A 23,307-nucleotide genomic window follows, 5' to 3' on the forward strand; every position below is an offset into this window, starting at 1 on the left:
TTCCAGATTTCATCTGAGGATATTTCCTTTTTCACCATAGCCCTCTATGGGCTTCCAAATATCACTTTGCCAATTCCACAAGAACTGTCTTAGCGAAAGGCTTCTTGAGGGGAAAGATGTAACTCTGTGAGATGATTTCACGGAACACAAAGAAGTTTCTCAGAAAGCTTCTTTCTCTTTGTTATCGGAGGATATTTCCTTTGACCCTATAGTCTTCAAAGGGATCCGAAATATCTGTTCTCAGATTCCACAGAAATAAGGCTACCAAAGATATCCACGAAATACAGATAAAACTCTGTGAGTGGAGGTCACACATGACAGTGCAGTTTCTCAGAAAGCTTCTTTCCACATTTCATCTGAGGATATTTCCTTTTTCACCATAGCCCACTATGGGCTTCCAAATATCACTTTGCCAATTCCACAAGAACTGTCTTAGCGAAAGGCTTCTTGAGGGGAAAGCTGTAACTCTGTGAGATGATTTCACAGAACACAAAGAAGTTTCTCAGAAAGCTTCTTTCTCTTTGTTATCGGAGGATATTTCCTTTGGCCCTATAGTCTTCAAAGGGATCTGAAATATTTGCTCTCAGATTCCACAGAAATAAGGCGAGCAAAGAGATCCACGAAATACAGATGTAACTCTGTGAGATGAATTAACAGAACACGAAGCAGTTTCTCAGAAAGCTTCTTTCCAGATTTCATCTGAAGATATTTCCTTTTTCACCTTAGCCCTATATGGACTTCCAAATATCACTTTGCCAATTCCACAAGAACTGTTTTAGGTAAAGGCTTCTTGAGGCGAAAGCTGTAACTCTGTGAGATGATTTCAGAGAACACAAAGAAGTTTCTCAGAAAGCTTCTTTCTCTTTGTTATCGGAGGATTCAATGGGATCCGAAATATCTGTTCTCAGATTCCACAGAAATAAGGCTAGCAAAGAGATCCACGAAATACAGATGAAACTCTGGGAGATGAATTAACAGAACACTAAGCAGTTTCTCAGAAAGCTTCTTTCCAGATTTCATCTGAGGATATTTCCTTTTTCACCATAGCCCCCTATGGGCTTCCAAATATCACTTTGCCAATTCCACAAGAACTGTCTTAGCGAAAGGCTTCTTGAGGGGAAAGCTGTAACTCTGTGAGATGATTTCACAGAACACAAAGAAGTTTCTCAGAAAGCTTCTTTCTCTTTGTTATTGGAGGATATTTCCTATGGCCCTATAGTCTTCAAAGGGATCCGAAATATCTGTCCTCAGATTCCACAGAAATAAGGCTAGCAAAGAGATCCACGAAATACAGATGTAACTCTGTGAGATGAATTAACAGAACACTAAGCAGTTTCTCAGAAAGCTTCTTTCCAGATTTCATCTGAGGATATTTCCTTTTTCACCATAGGCCCCTATGGGCTTCCAAATGTCACTTTGCCAATTCCACAAGAACTGTCTTAGCGAAAGGCTTCTTGATGGGAAAGCTGTAACTCTGTGAGATGATTTCAGAGAACACAAAGAAGTTTCTCAGAAAGCTTCTTTCTCTTTGTTATCGGAGGATATTTCCTTTGGCCCTATAGTCTTCAATGGGATCCGAAATATCTGTTCTGAGATTCCACAGAAATAAGGCTAGCAAAGAGATCTACGAAATACAGATGTAACTCTGTGAGATGAATTAACAGAACACTAAGCAGTTTCTCATAAAGCTTCTTTCCAGATTTCATCTGAGGATATTTCCTTTTTCACCATAGCCACCTATGGGCTTCCAAATATCACTTTTCCAATTCCACAAGAACTTTCTTAGCGAAAGGCTTCTTGAGGGGAAAGCTGTAACTCTGTGAGATGATTTCAGAGAACACAAAGAAGTTTCTCAGAAAGCTTCTTTCTCTTTGTTATCGGAGGATATTTACTCTGGCGCTATAGTCTTCAAAGGGATCCGAAATATCTGTTCTCAGATTCCACAGAAATAAGGCTAGCAAAGAGATCCACAAAATATAGATGTAATTCTGTGAGATGAATTAACAGAACACTAAGTAGTTTCTCAGAAAGCTTCTTTCCAGATTTCATCTGAGGATATTTCCTTTTTCACCATAGCCCTCTATGGGCTGCCAAATATCACATTGCCAATTCCACAAGAACTGTCTTAGCGAAAGGCTTCTTGAGGGGAAAGCTGTAACTCTGTGACATGATTTCACAGAACACAAGGAAGTTTCTCTGAAAGCTTCTTTCTCTTTGTTATCGGAGGATATTTCCTTTGGCCCTATAGTCTTCAAAGGGATCCGAAATATCTGTTCTCAGATTCCACAGAAATAAGGCTAGCAAAGAGATCCACGAAATACAGATGTAACTCTGTGAGTGGAAGTCACACATGACAGAGGAGTTTCTCAGAAAGTTCTTTCCAGATTTCATCTGAGAATATTTCCTTTTTCACCGTAGCCCTCTATGGGCTTCCAAATATCACTTTGCCAATTCCACAAGAACTGTCTTAGCGAAAGGCTTCTTGAGGGGAAAGCTGTAACTCTGTAAGATGATTTCACAGAACACAAAGAAGTTTCTCATAAAGCTTCTTTCTCTTTGTTATCGGAGGATATTTCCTTTGGCCCTATAGTCTTCAAAGGGATCCAAAATATCTGCTCTCAGATTCCACAGAAATAAGGCTACCAAAGAGATCCACGAAATACAGATGTAACTCTGTGAGATGAATTAACAGAACACTAAGCAGTTTCTCAGAAAGCTTCTTTCCAGATTTCATCTGAGGATATTTCCTTTTTCACCATAGCCCTCTATGGGCTTCCAAATATCACTTTTCCAATTCCACAAGAACTGTCATAGCGAAAGGCTTCTTGAGGGGAAAGCTGTAACTCTGAGATGATTTCACAGAACACAAAGAAGTTTCTAAGAAAGCTTCTTTCTCTTTCTTATCGGAGGATATTTCCTTTGGCCCTATAGTCTTTAAAGGGATCCGTAATATCTGTTCTCAGATTCCACAGAAATAAGACTAGCAAAGAGATCCACGAAATACAGATGTAACTCTGTGAGTGGAAATCACACATGACAGAGAAGTTTCTCAGAAAGCTTCTTTCCAGATTTCATCTGAGGATATTTCCTTTTTCACCATAGCCCTCTATGGGGTTCCAAATATCACTTTGCCAATTCCACAAACACTGTCTTAGCGAAAGGCTTCTTGAGGAGAAAGCTGTAACTCTGTGAGATGATTTCACAGAACACAAAGAAGTTTCTCAGAAAGCTTCTTTCTCTTTGTTATCGGAGGATATTTCCTTTGCCCCTATAGTCTTCAAAGGGATCTGAAATATCTGTTCTCAGATTCCACAGAAATAAGTCTAGCAAAGAGATCCACGAAATACAGATTTAACTCTGTGAGATGAATTAACAGAACACTAAGCAGTTTCTCAGAAAGCTTCTTTCCAGATTTCATCTGAGGATATTTCCTTTTTCAACATAGCCCTCTATGGGCTTCCAAATATCACTTTGCCAATTCCACAAGAACTGTCTTAGCGAAAGGCTTCTTGAGGGGAAAGCTGTAACTCTGTGAGATGATTTCACAGAACACAAAGAAGTTTCTCAGAAAACTGCTTTCTCTTTGTTATCGGAGGATATTTCCTTTGGCCCTATAGTCTTCAAAGGGATCCGAAATATCTGTTCTCAGATTCCACAGAAATAAGGCTAGCAAAGAGATCCACGAAATACAGATGAAACTCTGTGAGATGAATTAACAGAACACTAAGCAGTTTCTCAGAAAGCTTCTTTCCAGATTTCATCTGAGGATATTTCCTTGTTCACCATAGCCCTCTATGGGCTTCCAAATATCACTTTTCCAATTCCACAAGAACTTTCTTAGCGAAAGGCTTCTTGAGGTGAAAGCTGTAACTCTGTGAGATGATTTCTGAGAACACAGAGAAGTTTCTCAGAAAGCTTCTTTCTCTTTGTTATCGGAGGATATTTCCTTAGGCCCTATTGTCTTCAAAGGTGTCCGAAATATCTGTTCTCAGATTCCACAGAAATAACGCTAGTAAAGAGATCCACCAAATACAGATGTAACTCTGTGAGTGGAAGTCACACATCACAGAACAGTTTCTCAGAAAGCTTCTTTCCAGATTTCATCTGAGGATATTTCCTTTTTCACCATAGTCCTCTACGGGCTTCCAAATATAACTTTGCAAATTCCACAAGAAATGTCTTAGCGAAAGGCTTCTTGTTGGGAAAGCTGTAACTCTGTGAGATGATTTCACAGAACACAAAGAAGTTTCTCAGAAAGCTTCTTTCTCTTTGTTATCGGAGGATATTTCCTTTGGCCCTATAGTCTTCAAAGGGATCCGAAATATCTGTTCTCAGATTCCACAGAAATAAGGCTAGCAAAGAGATCCACGAAATACAGATGTAACTCTGTGAGATGAATTAACAGAACACTAAGCAGTTTCTCAGAAAGCTTCTTTCCAGATTTCATCTGAGGATATTTCCTTTTTCACCATAGCCCTCTATGGGCTTCCAAATATCACTTTTCCAATTCCACAAGAACTTTCTTAGCGAAAGGCTTCTGGAGGTGAAAGCTGTAACTCTGTGAGATGATTTCAGAGAACACAGAGAAGTTTCTCAGAAAGCTTCTTTCTCTTTGTTATCGGAGGATATTTCCTTTGGCCCTATTGTCTTCAAAGGGGTCCGAAATATCTGTTCTCAGATTCCACAGAAATAACGCTACTAAAGAGATCCACGAAATACAGATGTAACTCTGTGAGTGGAAGTCACACATCACAGAGCAGTTTCTCAGAAAGCTTCTTTCCAGATTTCATCTGAGGATATTTCCTTTTTCAACATAGCCCTCTATGGGCTTCCAAATATCACTTTGCAAATTCCACAAGAAATGTCTTAGCGAAAGTCTTCTTGAGGGGAAAGCTGTAACTCTGTGAGATGATTTCACAGAACACAAAGAAGTTTCTCAGAAAGCTTCTTTCTCTTTGTTATCGGAGGATATTTCCTTTGGCCCTATAGTCTTCAAAGGGATCCGAAATATCTGTTCTCAGATTCCACAGAAATAAGGCTAGCAAAGAGATCCACAATATATAGATGTAATTCTGTGAGATGAATTAACAGAACACTAAGTAGTTTCTCAGAAAGCTTCTTTCCAGATTTCATCTGAGGATATTTCCTTTTTCAACATAGCCCTCTATGGGCTTCCAAATATCACTTTGCCAATTCCACAAGAACTGTCTTAGCGAAAGGCTTCTTGAGGGGAAAGCTGTAACTCTGTGACATGATTTCACAGAACACAAGGAAGTTTCTCTGAAAGCTTCTTTCTCTTTGTTATCGGAGGATATTTCCTTTGGCCCTATAGTCTTCAAAGGGATCCGAAATATCTGTTCTCAGATTCCACAGAAATAAGGCTAGCAAAGAGATCCACGAAATACAGATGTAACTCTGTGAGTGGAAGTCACACATGACAGAGGAGTTTCTCAGAAAGCTTCTTTCCAGATTTCATCTGAGAATATTTCCTTTTTCACCATAGCCCTCTATGGGCTTCCAAATATCACTTTGCCAATTCCACAAGAACTGTCTTAGCGAAAGGCTTCTTGAGGGGAAAGCTGTAACTCTGTGAGATGATTTCACGGAACACAAAGAAGTTTCTCAGAAAGCTTCTTTCTCTTTGTTATCGGAGGATATTTCCTTTGACCCTATAGTCTTCAAAGGGATCCGAAATATCTGTTTTCAGATTCCACAGAAATAAGGCTAGCAAAGATATCCACGAAATACAGATGTAACTCTGTGAGTGGAGGTCACACATGACAGTGCAGTTTCTCAGAAAGCTTCTTTCCACATTTCATCTGAGGATATTTCCTTTTTCACCATAGCCCCCTATGGGCTTCCAAATATCACTTTGCCAATTCCACAAGAACTGTCTTAGCGAAAGGCTTCTTGAGGGGAAAGCTGTAACTCTGTGAGATGATTTCACAGAACACAAAGAAGTTTCTCAGAAAGCTTCTTTCTCTTTGTTATCAGAGGATATTTCCTTTGGACCTATAGTCTTCAAAGGGATCCGAAATATCTGTCCTCAGATTCCACAGAAATAAGGCTAGCAAAGAGATTCACGAAATACAGATGTAACTCTGTCAGTGGAAGTCACACATCACAGAGCAGTTTCTCAGAAAGCTTCTTTCCAGATTTCATCTGAGGATATTTCCTTTTTCACCATAGCCCTCTATGGGCTTCCAAATATCACTTTGAAAATTCCACAAGAAATGTCTTAGCGAAAGGCTTCTTGAGGGGAAAGCTGTAACTCTGTGAGATGATTTCACAGAACACAAAGAAGTTTCTCAGAAAGCTTCTTTCTCTTTGTTGTCGGAGGACAATTCCTTTGGCCCTATAGTCTTCAAAGGGATCCGAAATATCTGTTCTCAGATTCCACAGAAATAAGGCTAGCAAAGAGATCCACAAAATATAGATGTCATTCTGTGAGATGAATTAACAGAACACTAAGTAGTTTCTCAGAAAGCTTCTTTCCAGATTTCATCTGAGGATATTTCCTTTTTCACCATAGCCCTCTATGGGCTTCCAAATATCACATTGCCAATTCCACAAGAACTGTCTTAGCGAAAGGCTTCTTGAGGGGAAAGCTGTAACTCTGTGACATGATTTCACAGAACACAAGGAAGTTTCTCTGAAAGCTTCTTTCTCTTTGTTATCGGAGGATATTTCCTTTGGCCCTATAGTCTTCAAAGGGATCCGAAATATCTGTTCTCAGATTCCACAGAAATAAGGCTAGCAAAGAGATCCACGAAATACAGATGTAACTCTGTGAGTGGAAGTCACACATGACAGAGGAGTTTCTCAGAAAGCTTCTTTCCAGATTTCATCTGAGAATATTTCCTTTTTCACCGTAGCCCTCTATGGGCTTCCAAATATCACTTTGCCAATTCCACAAGAACTGTCTTAGCGAAAGGCTTCTTGAGGGGAAAGCTGTAACTCTGTAAGATGATTTCACAGAACACAAAGAAGTTTCTCATAAAGCTTCTTTCTCTTTGTTATCGGAGGATATTTCCTTGGGCCCTATAGTCTTCAAAGGTTTCCGAAATATCTGCTCTCAGATTCCACAGAAATAAGGCTACCAAAGAGATCCACGAAATACAGATGTAACTCTGTGAGATGAATTAACAGAACACCAAGCAGTTTCTCAGAAAGCTTCTTTCCAGATTTCATCTGAGGATATTTCCTTTTTCACCATAGCCCTCTACGGGCTTCCAAATATCACTTTGCCAATTCCACAAGAACTGTCATAGCGAAAGGCTTCTTGAGGGGAAAGCGGTAACTCTGAGATGATTTCACAGAACACAAAGAAGTTTCTCAGAAAGCTTCTTTCTCTTTGTTATCTGAGGATATTTCCTTTGGCCCTATACTCTTCAAAGGGATCCGAAATATCTGTTCTCAGATTCCACAGAAATAAGGCTAGCAAAGAGATCCACGAAATACAGATGTAACTCTGTGAGTGGAAATCACACATGACAGAGAAGTTTCTCAGAAAGCTTCTTTCCAGATTTCATCTGAGGATATTTCCTTTTTCACCATAGCCCTCTATGGGCTTCCAAATATCACTTTGCCAATTCCACAAACACTGTCTTAGCGAAAGGCTTCTTGAGGAGAAAGCTGTAACTCTGTGAGATGATTTCACAGAACACAAAAAAGTTTCTCAGAAAGCTTCTTTCTCTTTGTTATCGGAGGATATTTCCTTTGCCCCTATAGTCTTCAAAGGGATCTGAAATATCTGTTCTCAGATTCCACAGAAATAAGTCTAGCAAAGAGATCCACGAAATACAGATTTAACTCTGTGAGATGAATTAACAGAACACTAAGCAGTTTCTCAGAAAGCTTCTTTCCAGATTTCATCTGAGGATATTTCCTTTTTCACCATAGCCCTCTATGGGCTTCCAAATATCACTTTTCCAATTCCACAAGAAATTTCTTAGCGAAAGGCTTCTTGAGGTGAAAGCTGTAACTCTGTGAGATGATTTCAGAGAACACAGAGAAGTTTCTCAGAAAGCTTCTTTCTCTTTGTTATCGGAGGATATTTCCTTTGGCCCTATTGTCTTCAAAGGGGTCCGAAATATCTGTTCTCAGATTCCACAGAAATAACGCTACTAAAGAGATCCACGAAATACAGATGTAACTCTGTGAGTGGAAGTCACACATCACAGAGCAGTTTCTCAGAAAGCTTCTTTCCAGATTTCATCTGAGGATATTTCCTTTTTCAACATAGCCCTCTATGGGCTTCCAAATATCACTTTGCAAATTCCACAAGAAATGTCTTAGCGAAAGTCTTCTTGAGGGGAAAGCTGTAACTCTGTGAGATGATTTCACAGAACACAAAGAAGTTTCTCAGAAAGCTTCTTTCTCTTTGTTATCGGAGGATATTTCCTTTGGCCCTATAGTCTTCAAAGGGATCCGAAATATCTGTTCTCAGATTCCACAGAAATAAGGCTAGCAAAGAGATCCACAAAATATAGATGTAATTCTGTGAGATGAATTAACAGAACACTAAGTAGTTTCTCAGAAAGCTTCTTTCCAGATTTCATCTGAGGATATTTCCTTTTTCAACATAGCCCTCTATGGGCTTCCAAATATCACTTTGCCAATTCCACAAGAACTGTCTTAGCGAAAGGCTTCTTGAGGGGAAAGCTGTAACTCTGTGACATGATTTCACAGAACACAAGGAAGTTTCTCTGAAAGCTTCTTTCTCTTTGTTATCGGAGGATATTTCCTTTGGCCCTATAGTCTTCAAAGGGATCCGAAATATCTGTTCTCAGATTCCACAGAAATAAGGCTAGCAAAGAGATCCACGAAATACAGATGTAACTCTGTGAGTGGAAGTCACACATGACAGAGGAGTTTCTCAGAAAGCTTCTTTCCAGATTTCATCTGAGAATATTTCCTTTTTCACCATAGCCCTCTATGGGCTTCCAAATATCACTTTGCCAATTCCACAAGAACTGTCTTAGCGAAAGGCTTCTGGAGGGGAAAGCTGTAACTCTGTGAGATGATTTCACGGAACACAAAGAAGTTTCTCAGAAAGCTTCTTTCTCTTTGTTATGGGAGGATATTTCCTTTGACCCTATAGTCTTCAAAGGGATCCGAAATATCTGTTTTCAGATTCCACAGAAATAAGGCTAGCAAAGATATCCACGAAATACAGATGAAACTCTGTGAGTGGAGGTCACACATGACAGTGCAGTTTCTCAGAAAGCTTCTTTCCACATTTCATCTGAGGATATTTCCTTTTTCACCATAGCCCCCTATGGGCGTCCAAATATCACTTTGCCAATTCCACAAGAACTGTCTTAGCGAAAGGCTTCTTGAGGGGAAAGCTGTAACTCTGTGAGATGATTTCACAGAACACAAAGAAGTTTCTCAGAAAGCTTCTTTCTCTTTGTTATCGGAGGATATTTCCTTTGGACCTATAGTCTTCAAAGGGATCCGAAATATCTGTCCTGAGATTCCACAGAAATAAGGCTAGCAAAGAGATCCACGAAATACAGATGTAACTCTGTGAGTGGAAGTCACACATCACAGAGCAGTTTCTCAGAAAGCTTCTTTCCAGATTTCATCTGAGGATATTTCCTTTTTCACCATAGCCCTCTATGGGCTTCCAAATATCACTTTGAAAATTCCACAAGAAATGTCTTAGCGAAAGGCTTCTTGAGGGGAAAGCTGTAACTCTGTGAGATGATTTCACAGAACACAAAGAAGTTTCTCAGAAAGCTTCTTTCTCTTTGTTATCGGAGGACAATTCCTTTGGCCCTATAGTCTTCAAAGGGATCCGAAATATCTGTTCTCAGATTCCACAGAAATAAGGCTAGCAAAGAGATCCACAAAATATAGATGTCATTCTGTGAGATGAATTAACAGAACACTAAGTAGTTTCTCAGAAAGCTTCTTTCCAGATTTCATCTGAGGATATTTCCTTTTTCACCATAGCCCTCTATGGGCTTCCAAATATCACATTGCCAATTCCACAAGGACTGTCTTAGCGAAAGGCTTCTTGAGGGGAAAGCTGTAACTCTGTGACATGATTTCACAGAACACAAGGAAGTTTCTCTGAAAGCTTCTTTCTCTTTGTTATCAGAGGATATTTCCTTTGGCCCTATAGTCTTCAAAGGGATCCGAAATATCTGTTCTCAGATTCCACAGAAATAAGGCTAGCAAAGAGATCCACGAAATACAGATGTAACTCTGTGAGTGGAAGTCACACATGACAGAGGAGTTTCTCAGAAAGCTTCTTTCCAGATTTCATCTGAGAATATTTCCTTTTTCACCGTAGCCCTCTATGGGCTTCCAAATATCACTTTGCCAATTCCACAAGAACTGTCTTAGCGAAAGGCTTCTTGAGGGGAAAGCTGTAACTCTGTAAGATGATTTCACAGAACACAAAGAAGTTTCTCATAAAGCTTCTTTCTCTTTGTTATCGGAGGATATTTCCTTGGGCCCTATAGTCTTCAAAGGTTTCCGAAATATCTGCTCTCAGATTCCACAGAAATAAGGCTACCAAAGAGATCCACGAAATACAGATGTAACTCTGTGAGATGAATTAACAGAACACCAAGCAGTTTCTCAGAAAGCTTCTTTCCAGATTTCATCTGAGGATATTTCCTTTTTCACCATAGCCCTCTATGGGCTTCCAAATATCACTTTGCCAATTCCACAAGAACTGTCTTAGCGAAAGGCTTCTTGAGGGGAAAGCGGTAACTCTGAGATGATTTCACAGAACACAAAGAAGTTTCTCAGAAAGCTTCTTTCTCTTTGTTATCTGAGGATATTTCCTTTGGCCCTATACTCTTCAAAGGGATCCGAAATATCTGTTCTCAGATTCCACAGAAATAAGGCTAGCAAAGAGATCCACGAAATACAGATGTAACTCTGTGAGTGGAAATCACACATGACAGAGAAGTTTCTCAGAAAGCTTCTTTCCAGATTTCATCTGAGGATATTTCCTTTTTCACCATAGCCCTCTATGGGCTTCCAAATATCACTTTGCCAATTCCACAAACACTGTCTTAGCGAAAGGCTTCTTGAGGAGAAAGCTGTAACTCTGTGAGATGATTTCACAGAACACAAAGAAGTTTCTCAGAAAGCTTCTTTCTCTTTGTTATCGGAGGATATTTCCTTTGCCCCTATAGTCTTCAAAGGGATCTGAAATATCTGTTCTCAGATTCCACAGAAATAAGTCTAGCAAAGAGATCCACGAAATACAGATTTAACTCTGTGAGATGAATTAACAGAACACTAAGCAGTTTCTCAGAAAGCTTCTTTCCAGATTTCATCTGAGGATATTTCCTTTTTCACCATAGCCCTCTATGGGCTTCCAAATATCACTCTGCCAATTCCACAAGAACTGTCTTAGCGAAAGACTTCTTGAGGGGAAAGCTGTAACTCTGTGAGATGATTTCAGAGAACACAAAGAAGTTTCTCAGAAAACTGCTTTCTCTTTGTTATCGGAGGATATTTCCTTTGGCCCTATAGTCTTCAAAGGGATCCGAAATATCTGTTCTCAGATTCCACAGAAATAAGGCTAGCAAAGAGATCCACGAAATACAGATGAAACTCTGTGAGATGAATTAACAGAACACTAAGCAGTTTCTCAGAAAGCTTCTTTCCAGATTTCATCTGAGGATATTTCCGTTTTCACCATTGCCCCCTATGGGCTTCCAAATATCACTTTGCCAATTCCACAAGAACTGTCTTAGCGAAAGGCTTCTTGAGGGGAAAGCTGTAACTCTGTGAGATGATTTCAGAGAACACAAAGAAGTTTCTCAGAAAGCTTCTTTCTCTTTGTTATCGGAGGATATTTCCTTTGGCCCTATAGTCTTCAAAGGGATCCGAAATATCTGTCCTCAGATTCCACAGAAATAAGGCTAGCAAAGAGATCCACGAAATACAGATGTAACTCTGTGAGATGAATTAACAGAACACTAAGCAGTTTCTCAGAAAGCTTCTTTCCAGATTTCATCTGATGATATTTCCTTTTTCACCATAGCCCTCTATGGGCTTCCAAATATCACTTTTCCAATTCCACAAGAACTTTCTTAGCGAAAGGCTTCTTGAGGTGAAAGCTGTAACTCTGTGAGATGATTTCTGAGAACACAGAGAAGTTTCTCAGAAAGCTTCTTTGTCTTTGTTATCGGAGGATATTTCCTTAGGCCCTATTGTCTTCAAATTTGTCCGAAATATCTGTTCTCAGATTCCACAGAAATAACGCTAGTAAAGAGATCCACGAAATACAGAAGTAACTCTGTGAGTGGAAGTCACACATCACAGAACAGTTTCTCAGAAAGCTTCTTTCCAGATTTCATCTGAGGATATTTCCTTTTTCACCATAGTCCTCTACGGGCTTCCAAATATCACTTTGCAAATTCCACAAGAAATGTCTTAGCGAAAGGCTTCTTGATGGGAAAGCTGTAACTCTGTGAGATGATTTCACAGAACACAAAGAAGTTTCTCAGAAAGCTTCTTTCTCTTTGTTATCGGAGGATATTTCCTTTGGCCCTATAGTCTTCAAAGGGATCCGAAATATCTGTTCTCAGATTCCACAGAAATAAGGCTAGCAAAGAGATCCACGAAATACAGATGTAACTCTGTGAGATGAATTAACAGAACACTAAGCAGTTTCTCAGAAAGCTTCTGTCCAGATTTCATCTGAGGATATTTCCTTTTTCACCATAGCCCTCTATGGGCTTCCAAATATCACTTTTCCAATTCCACAAGAACTTTCTTAGCGAAAGGCTTCTTGAGGTGCAAGCTGTAACTCTGTGAGATGATTTCAGAGAACACAGAGAAGTTTCTCAGAAAGCTTCTTTCTCTTTGTTATCGGAGGATATTTCCTTTGGCCCTATTGTCTTCAAAGGGGTCCGAAATATCTATTCTCAGATTCCACAGAAATAAGGCTAGCAAAGAGATCCACGAAATACAGATGTAACTCTGTGAGTGGAAGTCACACATCACAGAGCAGTTTCTCAGAAAGCTTCTTTCCAGATTTCATCTGAGGATATTTCCTTTTTCAACATAGCCCTCTATGTGATTCCAAATATCACTTTGCAAATTCCACAAGAAATGTCTTAGCGAAAGTCTTCTTGAGGGGAAAGCTGTAACTCTGTGAGATGATTTCACAGAACACAAAGAAGTTTCTCAGAAAGCTTCTTTCTCTTTGTTATCGGAGGATATTTCCTTTGGCCCTATAGTCTTCAAAGGGATCCGAAATATCTGTCCTCAGATTCCACAGAAATAAGGCTAGCAAAGAGATCCACGAAATACAGATGTAACTCTGTGAGATGAATTAACAGAACACTAAGCAGTTTCTCAGAAAGCTTCTTTCCAGATTTCATCTGAGGATATTTCCTTTTTCACCATAGTCCTCTACGGGCTTCCAAATATCACTTTGCAAATTCCACAAGAAATGTCTTAGCGAAAGGCTTCTTGATGGGAAAGCTGTAACTCTGTGAGATGATTTCACAGAACACAAAGAAGTTTCTCAGAAAGCTTCTTTCTCTTTGTTATCGGAGGATATTTCCTTTAGCCCTATAGTCTTCAAAGGGATCCGAAATATCTGTTCTCAGATTCCACAGAAATAAGGCTAGCAAAGAGATCCACGAAATATAGATGTCACTCTGTGAGATGAATTAACAGAACACTAAGCAGTTTCTCAGAAAGCTTCTGTCCAGATTTCATCTGAGAATATTTCCTTTTTCACCATAGCCCTCTATGGGCTTCCAAATATCACTTTTCCAATTCCACAAGAACTTTCTTAGCGAAAGGCTTCTTGAGGTGAAAGCTGTAACTCTGTGAGATGATTTCAGAGAACACAGAGAAGTTTCTCAGAAAGCTTCTTTCTCTTTGTTATCGGAGGATATTTCCTTTGGCCCTATTGTCTTCAAAGGGGTCCGAAATATCTGTTCTCAGATTCCACAGAAATAACGCTACTAAAGAGATCCACGAAATACAGATGTAATTCTGTGAGTGGAAGTCACACATCACAGAGCAGTTTCTCAGAAAGCTTCTTTCCAGATTTCATCTGAGGATATTTCCTTTTTCAACATAGCCCTCTATGGGCTTCCAAATATCACTTTGCAAATTCCACAAGAAATGTCTTAGCGAAAGTCTTCTTGAGGGGAAAGCTATAACTCTGTGAGATGATTTCACAGAACACAAAGAAGTTTCTCAGAAAGCTTCTTTCTCTTTGTTATCGGAGGATATTTCCTTTGGCCCTATAGTCTTCAAAGGGATCCGAATTATCTGTTCTCAGATTCCACAGAAATAAGGCTAGCAAAGAGATCCACAAAATATAGATGTCATTCTGTGAGATGAATTAACAGAACACTAAGTAGTTTCTCAGAAAGCTTCTTTCCAGATTTCATCTGAGGATATTTCCTTTTTCACCATAGCCCTCTATGGGCTTCCAAATATCACTTTGCCAATTCCACAAGAACTGTCTTAGCGAAAGGCTTCTTGAGGGGAAAGCTGTAACTCTGTGACATGATTTCACAGAACACAAGGAAGTTTCTCTGAAAGCTTCTTTCTCTTTGTTATCGGAGGATATTTCCTTTGGCCCTATAGTCTTCAAAGGGATCCGAAATATCTGTTCTCAGATTCCACAGAAATAAGGCTAGCAAAGAGATCCACGAAATACAGATGTAACTCTGTGAGTGGAAGTCACACATGACAGAGGAGTTTCTCAGAAAGCTTCTATCCAGATTTCATCTGAGAATATTTCCTTTTTCACCATAGCCCTCTATGGGCTTCCAAATATCACTTTGCCAATTCCACAAGAACTGTCTTAGCGAAAGGCTTCTTGAGGGGAAAGCGGTAACTCTGAGATGATTTCACAGAACACAAAGAAGTTTCTCAGAAAGCTTCTTTCTCTTTGTTATCGGAGGATATTTCCTTTGGCCCTATAGTCTTCAAAGGGATCCGAAATATCTGTTCTCAGATTCCACAGAAATAAGGCTAGCAAAGAGATCCACGAAATACAGATGTAACTCTGTGAGATGAATTAACAGAACACTAAGCAGTTTCTCAGAAAGCTTCTTTCCAGATTTCATCTGAGGATATTTCCTTTTTCACCATAGCCCTCTATGGGCTTCCAAATATCACTTTTCCAATTCCACAAGAACTTTCTTAGCGAAAGGCTTCTTGAGGTGAAAGCTGTAACTCTGTGAGATGATTTCAGAAAACACAGAGAAGTTTCTCAGAAAGCTTCTTTCTCTTTGTTATCGGAGGATATTTCCTTAGGCCCTATTGTCTTCAAATTTGTCCGAAATATCTGTTCTCAGATTCCACAGAAATAACGCTAGTAAAGAGATCCACGAAATACAGAAGTAACTCTGTGAGTGGAAGTCACACATCACAGAACAGTTTCTCAGAAAGCTTCTTTCCAGATTTCATCTGAGGATATTTCCTTTTTCACCATAGTCCTCTACGGGCTTCCAAATATCACTTTGCAAATTCCACAAGAAATGTCTTAGCGAAAGGCTTCTTGATGGGAAAGCTGTAACTCTGTGAGATGATTTCACAGAACACAAAGAAGTTTCTCAGAAAGCTTCTTTCTCTTTGTTATCGGAGGATATTTCCTTTGGCCCTATAGTCTTCAAAGGGATCCGAAATATCTGTTCTCAGATTCCACAGAAATAAGGCTAGCAAAGAGATCCACGAAATACAGATGTAACTCTGTGAGATGAATTAACAGAACACTAAGCAGTTTCTCAGAAAGCTTCTGTCCAGATTTCATCTGAGGATATTTCCTTTTTCACCATAGCCCTCTATGGGCTTCCAAATATCACTTTTCCAATTCCACAAGAACTTTCTTAGCGAAAGGCTTCTTGAGGTGCAAGCTGTAACTCTGTGAGATGATTTCAGAGAACACAGAGAAGTTTCTCAGAAAGCTTCTTTCTCTTTGTTATCGGAGGATATTTCCTTTGGCCCTATTGTCTTCAAAGGGGTCCGAAATATCTATTCTCAGATTCCACAGAAATAAGGCTAGCAAAGAGATCCACGAAATACAGATGTAACTCTGTGAGTGGAAGTCACACATCACAGAGCAGTTTCTCAGAAAGCTTCTTTCCAGATTTCATCTGAGGATATTTCCTTTTTCAACATAGCCCTCAATGTGATTCCAAATATCACTTTGCAAATTCCACAAGAAATGTCTTAGCGAAAGTCTTCTTGAGGGGAAAGCTGTAACTCTGTGAGATGATTTCACAGAACACAAAGAAGTTTCTCAGAAAGCTTCTTTCTCTTTGTTATCGGAGGATATTTCCTTTGGCCCTATAGTCTTCAAAGGGATCCGAAATATCTGTCCTCAGATTCCACAGAAATAAGGCTAGCAAAGAGATCCACGAAATACAGATGTAACTCTGTGAGATGAATTAACAGAACACTAAGCAGTTTCTCAGAAAGCTTCTTTCCAGATTTCATCTGAGGATATTTCCTTTTTCACCATAGTCCTCTACGGGCTTCCAAATATCACTTTGCAAATTCCACAAGAAATGTCTTAGCGAAAGGCTTCTTGATGGGAAAGCTGTAACTCTGTGAGATGATTTCACAGAACACAAAGAAGTTTCTCAGAAAGCTTCTTTCTCTTTGTTATCGGAGGATATTTCCTTTGGCCCTATAGTCTTCAAAGGGATCCGAAATATCTGTTCTCAGATTCCACAGAAATAAGGCTAGCAAAGAGATCCACGAAATATAGATGTCACTCTGTGAGATGAATTAACAGAACACTAAGCAGTTTCTCAGAAAGCTTCTGTCCAGATTTCATCTGAGGATATTTCCTTTTTCACCATAGCCCTCTATGGGCTTCCAAATATCACTTTTCCAATTCCACAAGAACTTTCTTAGCGAAAGGCTTCTTGAGGTGAAAGCTGTAACTCTTTGAGATGATTTCAGAGAACACAGAGAAGTTTCTCAGAAAGCTTCTTTCTCTTTGTTATCGGAGGATATTTCCTTTGGCCCTATTGTCTTCAAAGGGGTCCGAAATATCTGTTCTCAGATTCCACAGAAATAACGCTACTAAAGAGATCCACGAAATACAGATGTAACTCTGTGAGTGGAAGTCACACATCACAGAGCAGTTTCTCAGAAAGCTTCTTTCCAGATTTCATCTGAGGATATTTCCTTTTTCACCATAGTCCTCTACGGGCTTCCAAATATCACTTTGCAAATTCCACAAGAAATGTCTTAGCGAAAGGCTTCTTGATGGGAAAGCTGTAACTCTGTGAGATGATTTCACAGAACACAAAGAAGTTTCTCAGAAAGCTTCTTTCTCTTTGTTATCGGAGGATATTTCCTTTGGCCCTATAGTCTTCAAAGGGATCCGAAATATCTGTTCTCAGATTCCACAGAAATAAGGCTAGCAAAGAGATCCACGAAATACAGATGTAACTCTGTGAGATGAATTAACAGAACACTAAGCAGTTTCTCAGAAAGCTTCTGTCCAGATTTCATCTGAGGATATTTCCTTTTTCACCATAGCCCTCTATGGGCTTCCAAATATCACTTTTCCAATTCCACAAGAATTTTCTTAGCGAAAGGCTTCTTGAGGTGCAAGCTGTAACTCTGTGAGATGATTTCAGAGAACACAGAGAAGTTTCTCAGAAAGCTTCTTTCTCTTTGTTATCGGAGGATATTTCCTTTGGCCCTATTGTCTTCAAAGGGGTCCGAAATATCTATTCTCAGATTCCACAGAAATAAGGCTAGCAAAGAGATCCACGAAATACAGATGTAACTCTGTGAGTGGAAGTCACACATCACAGAGCAGTTTCTCAGAAAGCTTCTTTCCAGATTTCATCTGAGGATATTTCCTTTTTCAACATAGCCCTCTATGTGATTCCAAATATCACTTTGCAAATTCCACAAGAAATGTCTTAGCGAAAGTCTTCTTGAGGGGAAAGCTGTAACTCTGTGAGATGATTTCACAGAACACAAAGAAGTTTCTCAGAAAGCTTCTTTCTCTTTGTTATCGGAGGATATTTCCTTTGGCCCTATAGTCTTCAAAGGGATCCGAAATATCTGTCCTCAGATTCCACAGAAATAAGGCTAGCAAAGAGATCCACGAAATACAGATGTAACTCTGTGAGATGAATTAACAGAACACTAAGCAGTTTCTCAGAAAGCTTCTTTCCAGATTTCATCTGAGGATATTTCCTTTTTCACCATAGTCCTCTACGGGCTTCCAAATATCACTTTGCAAATTCCACAAGAAATGTCTTAGCGAAAGGCTTCTTGATGGGAAAGCTGTAACTCTGTGAGATGATTTCACAGAACACAAAGGAGTTTCTCAGAAAGCTTCTTTCTCTTTGTTATCGGAGGATATTTCCTTTGGCCCTATAGTCTTCAAAGGGATCCGAAATATCTGTTCTCAGATTCCACAGAAATAAGGCTAGCAAAGAGATCCACGAAATATAGATGTCACTCTGTGAGATGAATTAACAGAACACTAAGCAGTTTCTCAGAAAGCTTCTGTCCAGATTTCATCTGAGGATATTTCCTTTTTCACCATAGCCCTCTATGGGCTTCCAAATATCACTTTTCCAATTCCACAAGAACTTTCTTAGCGAAAGGCTTCTTGAGGTGAAAGCTGTAACTCTGTGAGATGATTTCAGAGAACACAGAGAAGTTTCTCAGAAAGCTTCTTTCTCTTTGTTATCGGAGGATATTTCCTTTGGCCCTATTGTCTTCAAAGGGGTCCGAAATATCTGTTCTCAGATTCCACAGAAATAACGCTACTAAAGAGATCCACGAAAAACAGATGTAACTCTGTGAGTGGAAGTCACACATCACAGAGCAGTTTCTCAGAAAGCTTCTTTCCAGATTTCATCTGAGGATATTTCCTTTTTCAACATAGCCCTCTATGGGCTTCCAAATATCACTTTGCAAATTCCACAAGAAATGTCTTAGCGAAAGTCTTCTTGAGGGGAAAGCTATAACTCTGTGAGATGATTTCACAGAACACAAAGAAGTTTCTCAGAAAGCTTCTTTCTCTTTGTTATCGGAGGATATTTCCTTTGGCCCTATAGTCTTCAAAGGGATCCGAAATATCTGTTCTCAGATTCCACAGAAATAAGGCTAGCAAAGAGATCCACAAAATATAGATGTCATTCTGTGAGATGAATTAACAGAACACTAAGTAGTTTCTCAGAAAGCTTCTTTCCAGATTTCATCTGAGGATATTTCCTTTTTCACCATAGCCCTCTATGGGCTTCCAAATATCACTTTGCCAATTCCACAAGAACTGTCTTAGCGAAAGGCTTCTTGAGGGGAAAGCTGTAACTCTGTGACATGATTTCACAGAACACAAGGAAGTTTCTCTGAAAGCTTCTTTCTCTTTGTTATCGGAGGATATTTCCTTTGGCCCTATAGTCTTCAAAGGGATCCGAAATATCTGTTCTCAGATTCCACAGAAATAAGGCTAGCAAAGAGATCCACGAAATACAGATGTAACTCTGTGAGTGGAAGTCACACATGACAGAGGAGTTTCTCAGAAAGCTTCTTTCCAGATTTCATCTGAGAATATTTCCTTTTTCACCAAAGCCCTCTATGGGCTTCCAAATATCACTTTGCCAATTCCACAAGAACTGTCTTAGCGAAAGGCTTCTTGAGGGGAAAGCGGTAACTCTGAGATGATTTCACAGAACACAAAGAAGTTTCTCAGAAAGCTTCTTTCTCTTTGTTATCGGAGGATATTTCCTTTGGCCCTATACTCTTCAAAGGGATCCGAAATATCTGTTCTCAGATTCCACAGAAAAAAGGCTAGCAAAGAGATCCACGAAATACAGATGTAACTCTGTGAGATGAATTAACAGAACACTAAGCAGTTTCTCAGAAAGCTTCTTTCCAGATTTCATCTGAGGATATTTCCTTTTTCACCATAGCCCCCTATGGGCTTCCAAATATCACTTTGCCAATTCCACAAGAACTGTCTTAGCGAAAGGCTTCTTGAGGGGAAAGCTGTAACTCTGTGAGATGATTTCACAGAACACAAAGAAGTTTCTCAGAAAGCTTCTTTCTCTTTGTTATCAGAGGATATTTCCTTTGGACCTATAGTCTTCAAAGGGATCCGAAATATCTGTCCTCAGATTCCACAGAAATAAGGCTAGCAAAGAGATCCACGAAATACAGATGTAACTCTGTGAGTGGAGGTCACACATCACAGAGCAGTTTCTCAGAAAGCTTCTTTCCAGATTTCATCTGAGGATATTTCCTTTTTCACCATAGCCCTCTATGGGCTTCCAAATATCACATTGAAAATTCCACAAGAAATGTCTTAGCGAAAGGCTTCTTGAGGGGAAAGCTGTAACTCTGTGAGATGATTTCACAGAACACAAAGAAGTTTCTCAGAAAGCTTCTTTCTCTTTGTTATCGGAGGATATTTCCTTTGCCCCTATAGTCTTCAAAGGGATCTGAAATATCTGTTCTCAGATTCCACAGAAATAAGTCTAGCAAAGAGATCCACGAAATACAGATTTAACACTGTGAGATGAATTAACAGAACACTAAGCAGTTTCTCAGAAAGCTTCTTTCCAGATTTCATCTGAGGATATTTCCTTTTTCACCATAGCCCTCTATGGGCTTCCAAATATCACTTTTCCAATTCCACAAGAACTTTCTTAGCGAAAGGCTTCTTGAGGTGAAAGCTGTAACTCTGTGAGATGATTTCAGAGAACACAGAGAGGTTTCTCAGAAAGCTTCTTTCTCTTTGTTATCGGAGGATATTTCCTTTGGCCCTATTGTCTTCAAAGGGGTCCGAAATATCTGTTCTCAGATTCCACAGAAATAACGCTACTAAAGAGATCCACGAAATACAGACGTAACTCTGTGAGTGGAAGTCACACATCACAGAGCAGTTTCTCAGAAAGCTTCTTTCCAGATTTCATGTGAGGATATTTCCTTTTTCACCGTAGCCCTCTATGGGCTACCAAATATCACTTTGCCAATTCCACAAGAACTGTCTTAGCGAAAGGCTTCTTGAGGGGAAAGCTGTAACCCTGTGAGATGATTTCACAGAACACAAAGAAGTTTCTCAGAAAGCTTCTTTCTCTTTGTTATCGGAGGATATTTCCTTTGGCCCTATAGTCTTCAAAGGGATCCGAAATATCTGCTCTCAGATTCCACAGAAATAAGGCTAGCAAAGAGATCCACGAAATACAGATGTAACTCTGTGAGATGAACTAACAGAACACTAAGCAGTTTCTCAGAAAGCTTCCTTCCAGATTTCATCTGAGGATATTTCCCTTTTCACCATAGTCCTCTATGGGCTTCCAAATATCACTTTGCCAATTCCACAAGAACTGTCATAGCGAAAGGCTTCTTGAGGGGAAAGCGGTAACTCTGTGAGATGATTTCACAGAACACAAAGAAGTTTCTCAGAAAGCTTCTTTTTCTTTGTTATCGGAGGATATTTCCTTTTGCCCTGTAGTCTTCAAAGGGATCCGAAATATCTGTTCTCAGATTCCACAGAAATAAGGCTAGCAAAGAGATCCACGAAATACAGATGTAACTCTGTGAGTGGAAGTCACACATGACAGAGAAGTTTCTCAGAAAGCTTCTTTCCAGATTTCATCTGAGGATATTTCCTTTTTCACCATAGCCCTCTAAGGGCTTCCAAATATCACTTTGCCAATTCCACAAGAACTGTCTTAGCGAAAGGCTTCTTGAGGCGAAAGCTGTAACTCTGTGAGATGATTTCACAGAACACAAAGAAGTTTCTCAGAAAGCTTCTTTCTGTTTGTTATCGGAGGATATTTCCTTTGGCCCTATAGTCTTCAATGGGATCCGAAATATCTGTTCTCAGATTCCACAGAAATAAGGCTAGCAAAGGGATCCACGAAATACAGATGTAACTCTGTGAGATGAATTAACAGAACACTAAGTAGTTTCTCAGAAAGCTTCTTTCCAGATTTCATCTGAGGATATTTCCTTTTTCACCATAGCCCTCTAGGGGCTTCCAAATATCACTTTGCCAATTTCACAGGAACTGTCTTAGCGAAAGGCTTCTTGAGGGAAAAGCTGTAACTCTGTGAAATGATTTCACAGAACACAAAGAAGTTTCTCAGAAAGCTTCTTTCTCTTTGTTATCGGAGGATATTTCCTTTGGCCCTATAGTCTTCAAAGGGAACCCAAATATCTGTTCTCAGATTCCAGAGAAATAAGGCTAGCAAAGAGATCCCCGAAATACAGATGTAACTCTGTGAGAAGAACTAACAGAACACTCAGCAGTTTCTCAGAAAGCTTCTTTCCAGATTTCATCTGAGGATATTTCCTTTTTCACCATAGCCCTCTATGGGCTTCCAAATATGACTTTGCCAATTCCACAAGAACTGTCTTAGCGAGAGGCTTCTTGAGGGGAAAGCTGTAACTCTGTGAGATGATTTCACAGAACACAAAGAAGTTTCTCAGAAAGATTCTTTCTCTTTGTTATCGGAGGATATTTCCTTTGGCCCTATAGTCTTCAAAGGGATCCGAAATATCTGTCTCATATTCCACAGAAATAAGGCTAGCAAAGAGATCCACGAAATACAGATGTAACTTTGTGAGATGAATTAACAGAACACGAATTAGTTTCTCAGAAAGCTTCTTTCCAGATTTCATCTGAGGATATTTCCTTTTTCACCATAGCCCTCTATGGGCTTCCAAATATCACTTTGCAAACTCCACAAGAAATGTCTTAGCGAAAGGCTTCTTGAGGGGAAAGCTGGAACTCTGTGAGATGATTTCACAGAACACAAAGAAGTTTCTCAGAAAGCTTCTTTCTCTTTGTTATCGGAGGATATTTCCTTTGCCCCTATAGTCTTCATAGGGATCCGAAATATCTGTTCTCAGATTTCACAGAAATAAGGCTAGCAAAGAGATCGACAAAATACAGATGTAATTCTGTGAGATGAAATAACAGAACACTAAGCAGTTTCTCAGAAATCTTCTTTCCAGATTTCATCTGAGGATATTTCCTTTTTCACCATAGCCCTCTATGGGCTTCCAAATATCACTTTGCCAATTCCACAAGAACTGTCTTAGCGAAAGGCTTCTTGAGGGGAAAGCTGTAACTCTGTGAGATGATTTCACAGAACACAAAGAAGTTTCTCAGAAAGCTTCTTTCTCATTGTTATCGGAGGATATTTACTTTGGCCCTATAGTCTTCAAAGGGATCCGAAATATCTGCTCACAGATTCCACAGAAATAAGGCTAGCAAAGAGATCCACGAAATACAGATGTAACTCTGTGAGATGAATTAACAGAACACTAAGCAGTTTCTCAGAAAGCTTCTTTCCAGATTTCATCTGA

This window comes from Macaca mulatta, chromosome 19 (assembly GCF_049350105.2).
Source record: "Macaca mulatta isolate MMU2019108-1 chromosome 19, T2T-MMU8v2.0, whole genome shotgun sequence".
NCBI classification, from domain to species: domain Eukaryota; kingdom Metazoa; phylum Chordata; class Mammalia; order Primates; family Cercopithecidae; genus Macaca; species Macaca mulatta.